Here is a 16791-nt window from a genome sequence, read left to right on the forward strand (position 1 = left end):
TTATGCATACCACCGTTACTGTGTGAGGCACTTTAAGGCCAATTTCCAGAAGGCACATCCCAATAAGGATCTATATGATTTGATGTGGATGGCAGCAACACACCACCAACAGCATAAATTCCGGAGGCATATGGATTCTATCAGGCAAGAAGACGAGGCAGCCTATCGTTGGTTAATGCAACATGACCCTGAAAAGTGGACGTTGCATGTAGATGGTGGCAGACGATGGGGAATTCTTACTGCAAACGTGTCAGATTCCTTCAACGGGTTATTGAAGTCGGCAAGAGGATTGCCCGTCATAGCCATGGTGCGGATGTCGTTCAAGCAGATGGCGGAGAGGTTTGTTCAACGGTCTGCAACTGCAACGGAATTGATGGAGAGGGGTGTTGAATTTATGCCAGTGCCTATGAAGTGATTTGAGAAATACAGACGGCGAGCACATTGGCATTCATTTTTGCAGTATGATAACGAAAGAGGTGTTTTTGAAGTTCGCACCGCTATCCATAATAATCGTGGTAATAATGTACATACTGTAAATGAATCTGTAAGGTTATGCTCCTGTGGGAAATGGTCCATCTACCACATGCCTTGCTTACATGCCATCAAGTGTTTTCAACGTGTTGGTTATGCGGAGACCAACTATGTTGATCAACAATATAGTGTTTCCAAGTACCTAAACACATATAGTGGTCAGTTGCAACCAGTGGGTGCTGAGCATTATTGGCCTCTAGAACCCTTTAAAATGGTGTGTAACAAGTCCTATTTGCGTAAAAGACAGGTGCAGAAGAGAACACGTATACAGAACCAAATGGATGTTAGTGACACCGTTTATGCGCGCAAATGTGGTATATGCTCTCAAACAGGACACGACCGTCGTAAATGTCCTTCAGCTGGTTTGGGTGGCAAAACTAATCAAGCTCGTGGTGGGTGTTCTTCTAGTGTACCTAACTACCCATGAGTTGATGTTGTAATAATTAGTTGTTATATCTATGTTGCAAGATTTATGAAATAAAATTATGCTTGTTAACTATTATTTGTACTTTCCCATTTTACCTATTTAAATAATAATTTAATAAAATTATCTGTATATTTATTATGTGTGTGTTGTCTTGTCGAACTGAAAAAGCTGACCAGCTGACATAAAGTTGTCTTGTCAACATCATGATATTTAACACGCAAAGTATAGCGCCATTAGATAGTCCGTTATGTGTGTGTTGTCTTGTCGAACTGAAAAAGCCGACCAGCTGACATAAAGTTGTCTTGTCAACATCATGATATTTAACACGCAAAGTATAACGCCATTAGATAGTCCGTTATGTGTGTGTTGTCTTGTCAAACTGAAAAAGCCGATCAACTGACATAAAGTTGTCTTGTCAACATCATGATATTTAACACGCAAAGTATAGCGCCATTAGATAGTCCGTTATGTGTGTGTTGTCTTGTCAAACTGAAAAAGCCGACCAGCTGACATAAAGTTGTCTTGTCAACATCATGATATTTAACACGCAAAGTATAGCGCCATTAGATAGTACGTTATGTGGGTGTTGTCTCGCCTATAACTAACGGGCTCATTGTAGTTATGTTGTGTGCTCAAAATTTACTAAAAGCAAATATTTTATTAAAGGTAAGGTTTTTTTTTACTAAAAGCAAATATTACACAAATGGCTCAACCTCTTCGTCCACCAAAGTGCAACTGTGGAAAAGCATGCTTGATGCAAAATTGTTGGGAAGGTGGTGAAGTTGGACGCCGCTACTGGCACTGTATGAACCAGTTTTACAAGGTTCCCGACGAACCTATTTTGTGATTTTCAAGAATGGGTTGATGAACCATATTATCAGGAATGTTATAGAAAACAACTCCAGTTTCTTCATAATATGTGTTTAAGACAACAGGAACATGAAAAAGAAAGCAATAGAATTATTGCAGACTTGAGGGCGAACCTGAAGGAGGTGGGAGAAGAAAAATGGAAAACACAATGGAATTGTGAAGCACAAAAGGATCGAAAAAAATATAAACTGGAACTTGCGGAGGTGAAGGCGAAACTGAAAGAGGTAGAAGAAGAAAAAGAACAACTGGAAGAACGATTTAAGTGGTTGGAGCGGAGAATAAATAGCAACCGGGTCTAAACATTGGCATGTATGTGTTTAGTGTATTTTTCATATTTCATGTATTTTTATTATGTTGGCCTGCTATATTTGTGTTTGTGATTGTGTTTGTACTGTAGTAATGTTTTCCTTGTGTGTTGTACTAAATTTTATTTTAATTGAAGTAGAAGTTAAGTTTAAGTGCTTGTGTTGTACTAAATTTTATTTTATGAAACTATCAAACGAATGGAGAACTAAAAAAAGTAATGCGCATATTCGATTAAATAATATTGTTAATGTATACAAAAATATTATTTACACCATGTCAATGTGTCCCGCATCCGGTGTGTCTCAATGTAGCCGCTGGCCTGAGGTGCATCCCCTCCCGCCCGGGTACGCTATCAGGATCATCATCATCAAGTCGTCTCCTTATAGCTGGATGCGGCGCAGGATGACATGTATCGGTGGTGCTGTCGGCTCCAATAGAAGGCTACATAATAATATGAAACTTAGTATAGAAAACTACATAACAATTCACAACAATTTATATTGTCTTACCATCATCGTCTCTAGATCCTGAATGTAGTCATCTGTTGCTGCATCGCATGAAGCCTTAAAAAGGAAATTAATAAAGTTAAAGAAAATAAATAAGTTACAGTTAACACAAATTCAAATTCAATACTAATAAACTCATACCTGCGCATCTGATATGGAGCCATAACTCAATCGGCGCCCACTATAAAAATCTTGGGTCGGTCAATCCTCAACAGTGGTAGACGGGCTTGGGAAGTATCTACCCCAATCCACTCCTTGAATATCCGAGCCCGTAATCAATAACTGACCCGATGGGGTCACCTGCGATGGCACTGGAGTGCGATAAATTCCAAGGCTGTAAGACGGCATGTCCGTCTCATGCATGCCTCCTGCCATATCAGCAGCAACATCATCAGCAGGAGCCTCAACGCCCCGTTGCTGGGGACCACCTCCTCTCCGCCCACGACCATGTCGTCTGGCACCACCAGCTCATTGGGCACTACCAGCTCGTGGGATACCACGGCCTCATTGGTACGTTGTTGGGTCCATATAATCAGCCTCGTGTTCCAAACGCTGATCCGATCGAGCTCGCTGTAGTGTCTGCGCAGCCACATCCATGAATCGACAACTATACTCCTGCATGGCCACAGGATCGTGGACATAACTCTGCATCTACTGCCCTATATGATAGACGGTATGCAATCCAATCGCCTACACAAAGTAAATAATATAAACTACATATTTGGCACTAAATTATAGCTATATAACTAATAATAACAGAAAACATACTAGGGCTTCGTGTCTCCCGGCGTATGGGATGTACCGACCGTGTGCCTAATGAACTGGGTTCCCGATAAAAAGCTGGGAAACAGTGCGGTACCATGCCATATAACGTGGAATAGGAAAGTGCTGCGGAGGTGGGGTCAAGTCCCCTCGCCGGTCCCAGGTACCCAACTGTTCGTTAAGCCATGCCATAAATGTGTCGTCTGCCCTGGACAAATCATCCCTCTCATAATTTAAAGCATGCCATGCAGGCGGAGTCGGTATAGGCTGCGGCAGGCCAAACTGACGAAATACCCGCTCGGAGGCATGATGCTCGACAATATCGAGGCATATGAGCGGGACAAAAGCCCTCCAAATATGTCGGCCAAACCTGCAATACGCTGGCAGGGTACCTATCACCTCATCGGTGTACGGTGTCCAGATGAACTATCAAATAAGAACACAAACTGTTAGTGCGCATCACTAAGTTAATCTATAACAGGTAAGTTTAGTTAGATATTCACCTGTGCGTCTTCCAGCAGATCCAACACATCCCTGCAGAGGAGGAGATTATGATGGGCATCATACTCTCGTGCAAGAGTACGACGCATAACCCACCTACCGGCTAGAGGGAGTTGCGGAATTTCTACATTAGTCGATAGCTGTGGTAGAGGTGGCTGAAACTGCAGAAATCGCTCCCAGACCCAAACCTAACATACAAAGTTGGTGTAAAGTATAAGATTAACTATAACTTGGTAGAATTGTAACTAATGGACATATTATTTGAATATGTTATCACCTGTAGAAGCGGCAGAAAGACACCAACGTCTCTCTGTGTGCCGATGCAAGCCCGGCACATCTGCCTGTACAGATATGAGATGACAACACCACCCCAGCTGTACAAAGATGTATCCTCAAACCGGGCAATATGATGCAGAAAACGGAGGCTCACTAGGTTCCCCGAAGTGTTCGGGAACAAGACCCCCCAAATAGAAGGAGCAACAACAGCCTCGTATATCGCTGTACATCCACCTCCGCAGACTCATCGGTGATAGTATGGTGGATCTGCACCAGGTGGTCTCTAATGGGGACCAACTGTATACGACTGGACCCAGACGCTACCGCCTCGTCCTCCGGCATGAAACCAGTGAGCATGTGCAGCATATCCCAATATGCCTGCCGCGAATAATATCTCATGGTCGCAGGCAGTAAAACTGGCAAGCCATCAGCGGACAGGCCATATAAAATCTCAGCGTCCTGGAGTGTGATAGTGGACTCGCCGATGAGCAAATGGAAAGTGTGCGTCTCCGGTCGCCACCGCTCAATCAAGGCCGTGATCAAAACATAGTCGAGCTGTATCCGGCCAATCCTAATAATCCTATAAAATCCCATCTCCTCCAAGTAATGGACCACGCGGGGATGTAGAACGCGGGGAGGACTCAAGAACGTGGGGAAGAGTTTTAAAAAAATGGTGGATGGATGAATTGGAGAAGAAGACGGAGGGGTATAAAATATCTATGTATAGCGCCACTATACCTGGCGCTATACATTAATGCTGTATATATAATGCCAGGTATTGTGGCGCTATACCTGGTCATGTCAGCTTTAACAGTATAGCGTCACAATACCTAGCGCTATACCTTAACGGTTCTGTTACTGTTAGTATATAACGCCAGGTATTATGGCGCTATATATAAAAAGGTAATTTTTTTTTACCACCTATTTGTATAGTTTGAGTAAAAAAAAACCATATTTTGGTTCCGGACTCTTGAGTTAGACCCAAGATCCATTTATCATGAAAGGAGTATATTTCTTTGCCAATGCAATATGCCCTTTTTAGGCTTTGGGTTTAGACGAGTCTCCTAATTATTGCATATTCGATAATCCCATCTCAATGATCCCCCTCCCCCCCAACCCCCAACCCAACACACACAAAAGAATAAAGGAAAGAAAGAATGTAAAAAAAGCTAGCCACAAAGTTTTCTGAAAGTGCGAATTTTAGCCATACAAAAATTAAATCGCTTCTTTTTGATCGCCCGAGTTCAAATGAAGACATGCCTATTAGCACCTATGTTAGTTTGTTATATGGACGTAAATGTTGGGTAATTAAATGCAAGATGTTAAGATGAATGGGGAGTTTTAGGGGTTTTAGGCATTTATGGCTCTTTACAATGTTGAATTTAAGAAAATGTCTTAGATTGCGTGTAAAAGATAGATCTCTCATGTGTAAAAACAAATTTCTCATGTGTAAAATAAGAGATGGGGTCATAAAACTAAATACAAGTTTTTAATGGCTCACAAAATCAATTGACCCGTTAATTAGATAAGATTAAAAATTATTTGCTTGACTCCTAATTAATTTCATAAATAATTGAAATGACAGAATTTTTTACCCTAAAAAAAATTTCTTTTTTTTTTTTATTTACAAATATGAGTGTGGCATTCTATTTCTCACTAAAAACCACCGTGTCCTCCACATTAATTAGCAGTAGGCTCGTTTCATCCACTACATTTATCATTAATTCATTACCTGATCCGCAACTTAAAGAGAAGGCACAAAGATTTCAAGGCACAAATGGAGGTCATTTTACGAAGTTGCACTAAACTAAAGTAGACATGATTAAATTCAAGATAAATTAGGATTTGAGGAAATCAGTAAATGCTGAAAAGAAAAAGATAGTTATAACAAGAATTACTGTTGGATATGTGTCAAATTCTATGTACAAAAGAAACATAAACCACTATGGACCTAAACAACATTCTGATCCTACTCCGACGTGTCACATGCTTAAGTTAGTGTAAGAGTGATTGTCGGATCGCTCAATGGTCCTTTTATTTCTCTAGTCATGCTAATTAATTAGGCGTTTGGACATAAAAATTATAATTTTTGAAAAAAGTAATATTTGAAGTTAAGTTGAAAAATAATATATTTAATTTAAAATTGTGTTTGTACATAGATTTCTCTTAAAAACATTACAGTTTTGTGTGTGAGAATTTTTTTTATTTTTTGAAAAAGTGGTCAAAATCACTTTTTGAAAATCTCATTTTCGAATTTTTTTTCAAAAACATTTCATGGACAAACATATTACGAAAAAAAAGAAATTTCTTTTTATGGACAAACGGCTCCTAACTTTCTTCAATTTACTTTGATAGGTCTATGTTTATAATTATATCTGTTCTGTGTTATTTTTTATTTAAAAAAAAGGTAGTTGCTTGACTGAGGTGTCAAGCGATAAAAAGTCTGTCTTGATAAAAATAGCAACTCTTCTTCTATCTGAAGTTTACGTATTGCTTTGAGAATGCAGTACGCCTTTTCAGGCTTTCGGTTTGAATCATTTGGATGATCACGTGACTTAACCCACTTAAGCCTCTTGGATTGGCTATATTTGAATTGTAGAAATTTTAGTGTCCTTTTGTTTTCTCTTTAAAAGTATGGACATATATATGAGCAGTTTAAAAACGTTCGCTTGTTAAAACTGCCTCTAAACTTCAATATTTGAAACAATAATTAGGAGCTGCATAAGAGTAATGCAGGGCGAGCCGAGAGAATCAAACTTTGACAGAAGGAAAATTAATATTGTAATGTTGTCGAAATTAAAGCTACTGATTTTGCTGGGAAAACAATACTCATTAATTATACAGGTAGTAGTACATTGTCGGAAATTCATATCAAACAAAGAACAAAACTGATAAAAGCTTTATTGGCACCTGATATGGCTGACATTTCAGATATGACTGCACACACCCTCTCTCCCTAGGCTCCTTATTCCCAAACTCCTCTTAAAATTTTACGTACCATGTTTTTCATTTTCCCTATACATATATATACTTTTTTTTTCCTCTTCCATGTCTTCATAATATTCCGGATGAATTCCGTGGGAAGTATAAGAATCGAAAAGGCCGTTTGGTTGAATTTTGTAGTATCATCAATCTCATTATAAAATCTGGCATAAAATAATACTATATTCGATTAGTTGCAAAAAGAACTTCATATTATTTAATATAGAGTGTGGTTACCGGTATGGAATAATACGGGGGCATTTGCACAAATATCCACTTTTGGGCCGCCATTGAAGTTTATTAAAGAAGTGTGTGTATGTTTTTCATATTTAAATAAAGTTTTCTTTTACATTTCAGTTAGGACTAGTGTTTTATATTTGTTTGGACAAAAATTTACTACTTGACTTGTATATATATTCTTGTTAATCAATAGAAGGAGGCAAGCTTTTCTCTTCCACAATTGGCCACCGTGTGCTTGCGTATTTTGACATGGTATCAGAGCTAAGATCGAGCCAAACCATAAGGAACTCGGAATGACGTACCAATGGCAGTGGACAATGGTAAAGACGCCACCGCTACCGGCAGGAGTGGTGGTGGTGACGAAACAAACAAATGAAAGACCAGCTCTCCGTACAATATAATTACATCTAATGACAATCCTGAAATTTTGATAACACATGTGGCTCTGAAGGGAGAAAACTATGATGAAGAGGTAAGGTCCATGAAGACCGCTTTGAGGGCGAGGAAGAAATTCAGATTTATTGACGGAACAATCAGGAGACCGAATGAGAAGTCTTTGGATATTGAAGATTGGTGAACCATCAACTCGTTGTTCGTTTCTTGGATTCAGAATGCTAGTGAGCCTACTTTTCATTCGTCTATACCACACATGAAAGTAGATGAAGATTTATGGACTAGTATTAAAGAGCATTTCTCGGTCTCTAACGATCCAAGAATACAACAGTTGAAGGCCGAGGTTGTAGAGTGCAAATAAAAGGGCATGACCGTAGTTAATTACTATAAAAAATTAACAAAAATGTGGGAAGAACTTGCTAAATTTAATCAAACACCAACTTGCATATGTGGTAAGTGCACATGCGATCTTAGTGCAATCTTTGAAAAGAAAAAAGAAGAGAAGAAGGTGCACCTTTTTCTTATAGAGTTAGATGAAACAATGTATGGAACAGTGAGGTTGAACTTGCTCGCTCAAGATCCGTTGTCAACTTTGAATCGAGTTTATCGAAGTTTCTACAAGATAAAAGTGTGAAGACGATGGCTTAAGGGATAGATGAACGTGGCGATGTTATGACCTTTGTTGTACAAGAGACATCCCCTATAGATGTAATGACCCGACAGGTCGTTTTGAGCTCTAGCACATCGTTCGGCAGTTTGAGGCCTTGAGTAGCTTCACTTTGTGTTTTATGACTTGTACGCACAGTTGGAATTGAATTTAGGGAAGTTCGAAGTGGATTCGGAAGGAAAATTCCCAATTCGGAAGGTTTAAGTTGGAAGAGTTGACTAAGGTTTGACTTTTGAGTAAACAACCTCAGAATCAGGATTTGAAGGTTTCAATATGTTCGTATGATAATTTCATACTTGGGCTTATGTCTGGGTTGAGTATCGGGTGGTGCTGGATCATTTCGGCGCTTATTATAAAAAGTTGGCATTTTGAAGGTTTTAGAATTTCCTAAGTTTGGTATGAAGTGGAGTTTGGTGTTATCGATGCCCGTTTGGGGTTCCGAGTTTTGGAATAGGTTTGTATCGTGATTTGTGACTTGTACGTAAAGTTTAGCGTCATTCCGGAATGTTTAAGTATAATCCGGACACATTCATCGAAGTTTGATTGTTTGAAAGTTTAAAGAAAGGTTTCGATCATCGATTTGTAGTTTTGATATTGTTTGTTGTGATTTGAGGACTCGAGCAGGTTCTTGTAATGTTTTGGGACTTGTTGGTGTGATTGGACCGGGTCCCGGGGCCTAGGGTGTATTTCGGGTCATTTTTCCATGTTTTGCTACCGCTGTTGCTTGTTCTGGTTTTGTTCTTCGCGCACGCGAAAGGATTCACGCGTTCACAAAGAAGGATTGTTGGCTGCTAAGATTTTGTGCTTCGCATTCACGACTGGTCGTTCGCGTACGTTTGGACGGCAATTCTATACGTTCGCGATGTCAGCGTCGCGTTCGCACTGGAGAAGCTGGCTTGGGGGAGATTGGCATGCGCGTCCACGATTGAGCAGACGCGTTCGCGATAGAGAAGCTCGGTGAAGCATCACATTCACGAAGAAGAGTTTTGGGTCCTGAGTTTGTTGAGCTTCGCGAATGCGAGGACAGTGCCTTGTTCGTAATGAAGGTCGTCTGGGCAGTGTATAAGATTACAAAAATGGGTTTTGGCTCATTTTATCTCAAATCTTCCATGGGAGCCGAGCTTGGGGCGATTTTGAAGGAGCATTTTCGTCATCCATCACTAGGTAAGTAACTTCTACATATTTTAAGTTAAATACATGAACAATACATGAGTTATACATGGATTTAAACATGAAATTTATGAAGAATTGTCCTAGAATTTGATATTTTGAATTTAAACCACGAAATTGGACATGGAATTGGGAATAAATCATATATTTGAGTTCATGGTGTTATGGGTAATGTTTATCTTTGAAAATTTTCGAAATCCATGCATGTGGGCCCGATGATTGACTTTGTTGACTTTTCGAGCGGAGTTGAGAATTATCATAAATTAATTAATTATGAGAGTTGGAGTATATTTTTATTGGTTTGCACGTTGTTAGACTAGTTTTGGATTGTTTGGCTTTGAATTGAGGAGCTAGAGAGGCATTGGAGCCGGTTATTGGAATTTCGAAGCGAGGTAAGTCTCCTATCTAACTTTGTGAAGGGAAAACTACCCCATAGGTTTTTAAATTTTTATGTGCTACTAATTGTGGGTGCTATGTAAGGTGACGAGAGTCCGTATGTAGCTAAAATTTATATTATGTCCGAGTAGACGTAGGCCTTATTTATGCTATTACTTGCACTATTTGAACTCAATTTTCTAGTTTGAATTTCTTGAATTAATAAATAAGAATTTGGTTAAAGATTATATTAAATCGAACTTCATTATCTAGAGATTTGGTGGACTGTTAATCATTGATGAGAATTTATATTTTTTCACGGGCTTACCTTGAAGTTGTAAATACATAATTCGTAAATTCGAAGAGTTTTTCTATTCCTGTGGATGGGGCCTAATGTCTCGGTGATATTTATATATATTATGGTATGCATCCATGAATCGGGCCGTACGACCGCAACAGTGTATGTACAGGACTATATGGATCAGGCCGAACGACCTCGGCATAATTCGTGCGTGAAATCGTTGAAAGTATGCATATCCACGAGATTGCCCTCTTAATTTAACTTGGAAATTACGCAATACTTTCTTTATGACATGGAGTCGAATATCTAATTGATGGTTCTTATATTAGTGAGGTAGCATGTGGCACCTGAGGATTCTAAAGTCTAAACTGAGGATATTTTGCTAACGGATTTTGTTATCTACTGTTTCTTGCCCTATTGATCTTATTGTATTTCATCCATGCTTATGATTCCTGCACTTTATTTGTTGGACCTCTAGTAAGTGTCGATGTCGACCCCTCATCACTACTTCTCTGGGGTTAGGCTAGATACTTACTGGGTACGTGTTGATTTACGTACTCATGCTACACTTCCTGCACTAAATGTGCATGATCTGACAAGTTCATTCGATGGTCATCTTGGCACGTAGGCACATCTATTGTGGAGACATAATGGTGATATGCTCTCTATGCTACACAACGTTGCCCTGTGAGTCTCCATCCTGTTTATTTACTTTACCCTGTCTATTTCATATTTCAGACAGATATTGTATTATTATTGTGCTCTTTAGCAGATGTTCATGCACTTGTGACACCGAATTTTGGGGTTATTCTAGTGGTTGTTTATGGTTCGATTCGATATTTTCATCTTTTACTTTATATCTTACTAATGTTTTAAGTATTCATGATCTTTAAATGCATTGAATTCTTTACTTAATAAAACTTATGATTTCAAAAATAATAAAATGAACAATTAAGTTGGTAAATCAACATTGGCTAGCCTAACGATGACGTTGGGCGCCATCACGACCTATAGTGCATTTTGGGTCGTAACAATAGAGGTGGGAATAAAGTGAAGGACAAAAATATGTGATCATATTGCAAGCGAACTAGACATGATTCAAAAAGTTACTTCCAGCTTATTGGATATCCCGAATGGTAGGGAGACAGACCTCATGGTGATGGTAAATCAAGTGGACGAGGTAGAGGAAAACAACAACATCATAGGGGTGGAATGTGTCACACCTCCTTTTTCCGCACCCGCGAGGGTGCAAGGGAGTTTTTCCAATTAAAGGACAATCGAAACGGGATTCGTTTAATTATTTCAGAGTCGCCACTTGGGAGATTTAGGGTGTCCCAAGTCACCAATTTTAATCCCGAATCGAGGAAAATAATGACTCTATACTACAGTCTGCGTACCAGAAATCTAGATAAGGAATTCTGTTAACCCGGGAGAAGGTGTTAGGCATTCCCGAGTTCCGTGGTTTTAGCACGGTCGCTCAACTGTTATATTTGGCTTATTTATCTGATTTTTAATACAATATGAACTTATGTGCAAATTTATCTTTTAACCGCTTTATTATTATTGTTTTTACAAGAATGTGAACATCGCTTAAAATATATCTTTGGACTGTGTCACATGAAATGCACCCACGATCCGAAACATATTTTATTTGATGTTTTAGGATTTGGATTTGGGTCGCATGAAATGCACACCCGAGTTTAAGAAAATTAAATTATTAAAGACGCGCCTAAAGCAACTAGCGCATTATTATTTTGCGGAGGCCGTGAAATTCGCTAAACAACCCTCCTGAATTCTAAGTAATTTAAACAAGTATTTACTGAGGGCCCCACAATTTGTATTTTTATTCGGCGAGGCTCATCTCATTTTTATTTTTATTTTTTAAAGAATTTGCAACGTCATGGAAATGCATCTCGGACCTCGTCACAGTCAATGTACCCGTGATTAGAGACACATTTCGATTTCGTTGAGATTTGGATTTGGGTCACATAAATGTGCACCCGAGTTTAGGGAGATGACATTATTAAAGGCGCGCCTAAAGCAACTAGCGCATTATTATTTTTGGTAGGGCCGCGAAATTTGCTAAACGGCCCGTCCCGGAATCTAAGTATTTAATATATACGTTTAGAGGGCCCCGCGGCTTGTGCCTTTTTTTTTCTTTTTTTTTTTTTATTTTTTTTTATTTTTTGCGAGGCTCGTCTCATTTTCACTTTTTAAGGGCAAACTTAAAACAACTACAATTTCCTACTAGTGAAGCCATCCGAGATTAAACAAAAAAACGATTCTAACCGGTAATAATATCCATGAAAAAATGAAAAATAGAATAACCTCGTTCATATGCTCACATTAACTTTGAGCATGCAGTAACTAAACATAAAATACCATTTTTAACACAACAACAAAATTGCATTGTTGACATTCATACATATCGAATATTTTCATTTATTGCCTTGAACCATAATATGCAAAATGAATGAAATGAAACAAAGGATGAAGAACACCAACCTTCGAACCTCGACAATCCTAGAACGACAAACAGTGCTTTCTACGGAACTCGAACCGGACTTCACCGAACAAGGAACAACAACGAAAACCCCGGAACAAACTCGACGAACCGGACCTCGACTCAACTTTGGACTTTGGACTGGAACTCGACTTCAACTCGACCTCACTGACGGACTGTTTGGTCGACGACTGTGGGATCGACGGCAGTGTTTGACGATGGCGAGTGAACTGGGTCGTTTGGTCATCGACTGGTTACGGCTGGAGGTGGTGTTTCGACAGTGACGGAGGTGGAAGGAGTTAGTAGTAGACGGGGTGCGACTGATTTTACGTCGAAGGTGGGTGGTTATGGCGTCGGGGCAGGTGGTCGACGAGGACGCTGGACGGGGTGGAGGGAGTTGGTTGAGACGGAGTTTGGAAGGTTTTTGTTGATGGAGGTCTTTGGAAGCTTGGTCGTCGTGACGAAGAGGCTGGTCGTCCCTCTTTTACAGTAGGTTTTGCTGGGTTTCCGCTAGGGTTTTTTGGGTGTTTGCTTCTTCTTCTTCTTGAAGAAGAAGATTCAACAGTGGTCGTCCATGGAGTGTTTTGGGCAGTAACGACGCTGCTACTAGTTGCAAGCTTACGAGGGGTCGTTTGAGTGGCGGTTAACACGTTGGGGACGACGATGGAGGGAGTTTGTGGCGGGACTGTTTGGTGGTGGCGATGGAGGAACTGGGTTTGACAGTAGAGGTCGTTAATGGCGGTTCACCGACGGGGGTGGTTGGACGACGGTGGGGCTGGTTTCGTTTGGATGGTGGTGTTGAGGCGGAGAGGAGGATGACGGGGTCATGGAGGAGTTGGTCGGGTTTTGTCTTGATGATGGGGGAGTCCGGGATCGATCCAGTAGGGTTTTTTTCGTTTCCTTTCTTTTTAAGAAGAAGAAGGAACAGTGGTTCTCCTTCAAAATTTTCAAAAAAAAGTCCCCCTTTTTCCAGTCCAAGTCTCGTGCATTTGTATGGGTTTGCCCCAAAAAATGAGCCCCACGCGTGGTGGGGTTCGAGACTTATGTCCCCCACGCGTGGTGGGGTTCCCCATGTGTCCTGGACACGGTTTATTATGGGCTAGGTCCGAAAATTAGGCCTAAAACCGGGTAGTTTGAACCCGAATATTATTCTTTTGCCCGGACCCGAGAAATAGGAACACGTTGTTTAACTAGTCCTATGTAAGCAAAATAACTACCAAAAATAAGACTAGTATTTAAGCAAAATTACATATTTTTAAATATTTTCAAGATTTTAAAATAGCTAAAAAAATATTAATAAAACTATTTTTTGTAATTTTTCGTAAATATTAAGATAAAATATGAAGTAATATTTTTTTGTATTTTTCAAAGTTCAAATAACTATAAAATATTAATAAAACAATTTTTTTTTGTAATTTTCGTTTTTTTAATAAAGACAAAAATATGAAACAATATTTTTTGTATTAAAATGACTTCAAAACATTAATAGAATTATATATATTTTTTGTTAATTTTTGAATTTATATAAAGTACCAAAATAAAATACAATTTTTGTATTTTTCAAGTTTATGAGAGATACATAAACTAAAATTTATATATATTTTTGAAATTTTTCTTTTTTGCAACGAAATAAAGTAAAAATAGTTAAAATAGCTATACTAGACCCAATTTCACATATTCACGCTAAAAATGTGAAAATTCTCGGGGAGGGTCAAAAATCACGTGCTTACAGCTGCCCCTCTTTGACTGGAAACACGAAGAGTTTTCCGACAAAGAACGACTAGACGTGTTTTTGACCCGACCATTACTTGGACGGACTACACTTAAGGAAAGGGAGGGATTGTGACCGAGCCCTGGTATCTGAGCTGCCTACATATCCTTGGTTATACAGGAATCAGGCCACGTGTAGTTCGGGAATGAGAGAGATAGTGAAGTGTACCGAGGTGGAGAGCCGATCGAGGTGCCGTTCCGTCGAGGTTCCGGTCCGCGGTCCTGTCATTACAACAAAATGAAAACTGAAAAAGACTAACTAAGCCTATCAGCTACTAGTTACAAGGATTCCTATCTCTTAAGTCTTCTGAAACTTGGTCTTGAGTCTTGAATGGTGCTTCATACAGACTTTGGATTTGAACCTTGATACTTGCTAGTTGTAGGCGCTAGTTCTTGAGCAGATCACATCTGTTCTCCACTTCCGTGCTTTGGATTCATTTTTTTTTCTTTTTTTCTTCTTGTTTTTTTTTTTTTTGTTTTTGGTGACCAGCTTCTGTTAATCATCCCAGACTGTTGACTTGCGTTCTTGGGGCGAGCTTCTTGTTGCTTCTATCTTGGATTGAGTGCTGGGGATTTTTGTTGTAATCCTTCTGCTTTCCAGTGGGTCACTGCTTGATCTTTGACAGGCGGACTCCTGACTTCTCCGATCTTTGACATACCACAAACTCCGTTCTACAGGCGGGTCTCTGACAATCAAAACAAATAAAACAAACAAAATTTCCTAACCCAGTTTGCACTGGGAAGGTTGGTGAGCCGTTAGTAAAATCGTAGCCCACTGATACTACTGGTGCAGTGCTGAGAGTGAACTAAACACTAGATTAGGATGTATTCTCTTTTTTTTTTCAAAATGTTTTTTTTTTTTAGCATCTTAGGAGAAAGATTCATCGGACTAAGATTTTGATCCTAGGAGAAGGTTCATCAGACTAGGTCATTTTTTTTTTTATCTTAGGAGAAAGATTCATCGGACTAAGATTTTGATCCTAGGAGAAGGTTCATCAGACTAGGTCATTTTTTTTGTTATCTTAGGAGAAAGATTCATCAGACTAAGATTTGGATCCTAGGAGAAGGTTCGTCAGACTAGGTCTCTATCTTAGGAGAAAAATTCGTCAGACTAAGATTTTGATCCTAGGAGAAGGTTCATCAGACTAGGTCTCTTTTTTTTTGGTATCTCAGGAGAAAGATTCATCAGACTGAGATTTGATCCTAGGAGAAAGATTCATCAGACTAGGTCATTTTTTGTTTGTTATCTTAGGAGAAAGATTCATCGGACTAAGATTTTGATCCTAGGAGAAAGATTCATCAGACTAGGTCATTTTTGTTTTTGGTATCTTAGGAGAAAGATTCATCAGACTAAGATTTGGATCCTAGGAGAAGGTTCGTCAGACTAGGTCTCTATCTTAGGAGAAAAATTCATTCGGACTAAGATTTTGATCCTAGGAGAAGGTTCGTCAGACTAGGTCATTTTTTATTTTTGGTATCTTAGGAGAAAGATTCATCAGACTAAGATTTTGATCCTAGGAGAAGGTTCGTCAGACTAGGTCTCTATCTTAGGAGAAAAATTCGTCAGACTAAGATTTTGATCCTAGGAGAAGGTTCATCAGACTAGGTCATTTTTGTTTTTTGGTTATCTTAGGAGAAAGATTCATCAGACTAAGATTTTGATCCTAGGAGAAGGTTCGTCAGACTAGGTCATTTTTTGTTTTTGGTTATCTTAGGAGAAAGATTCATCAGACTAAGATTTTGATCCTAGGAGAAGGTTCGTCAGACTAGGTCTCTATCTTAGGAGAAAAATTCATCGGACTAAGATTTTGATCCTAGGAGAAAGTTCATCGGACTAGGTCATTTTTTGTTTTTGGTATCTTAGGAGAAAGATTCATCAGACTAAGATTTTGATCCTAGGAGAAGGTTCGTCAGACTAGGTCATTTTTTGTTTTTTGGTTATCTTAGGAGAAAGATTCATCAGACTAAGATTTGGATCCTAGGAGAAGGTTCGTCAGACTAGGTCTCTATCTTAGGAGAAAAATTCGTCAGACTAAGATTTTGATCCTAGGAGAAGGTTCATCAGACTAGGTCATTTTTTGTTTTTGGTATCTTAGGAGAAAGATTCATCAGACTAAGATTTTGATCCTAGGAGAAGGTTCGTCAGACTAGGTCTCTATCTTAGGAGAAAAATTCATCGGACTAAGATTTTGATCCTAGGAGAAGGTTCGT

This window comes from Nicotiana sylvestris, chromosome 11, assembly GCF_000393655.2.
Source record: "Nicotiana sylvestris chromosome 11, ASM39365v2, whole genome shotgun sequence".
NCBI lineage: Eukaryota > Viridiplantae > Streptophyta > Magnoliopsida > Solanales > Solanaceae > Nicotiana > Nicotiana sylvestris.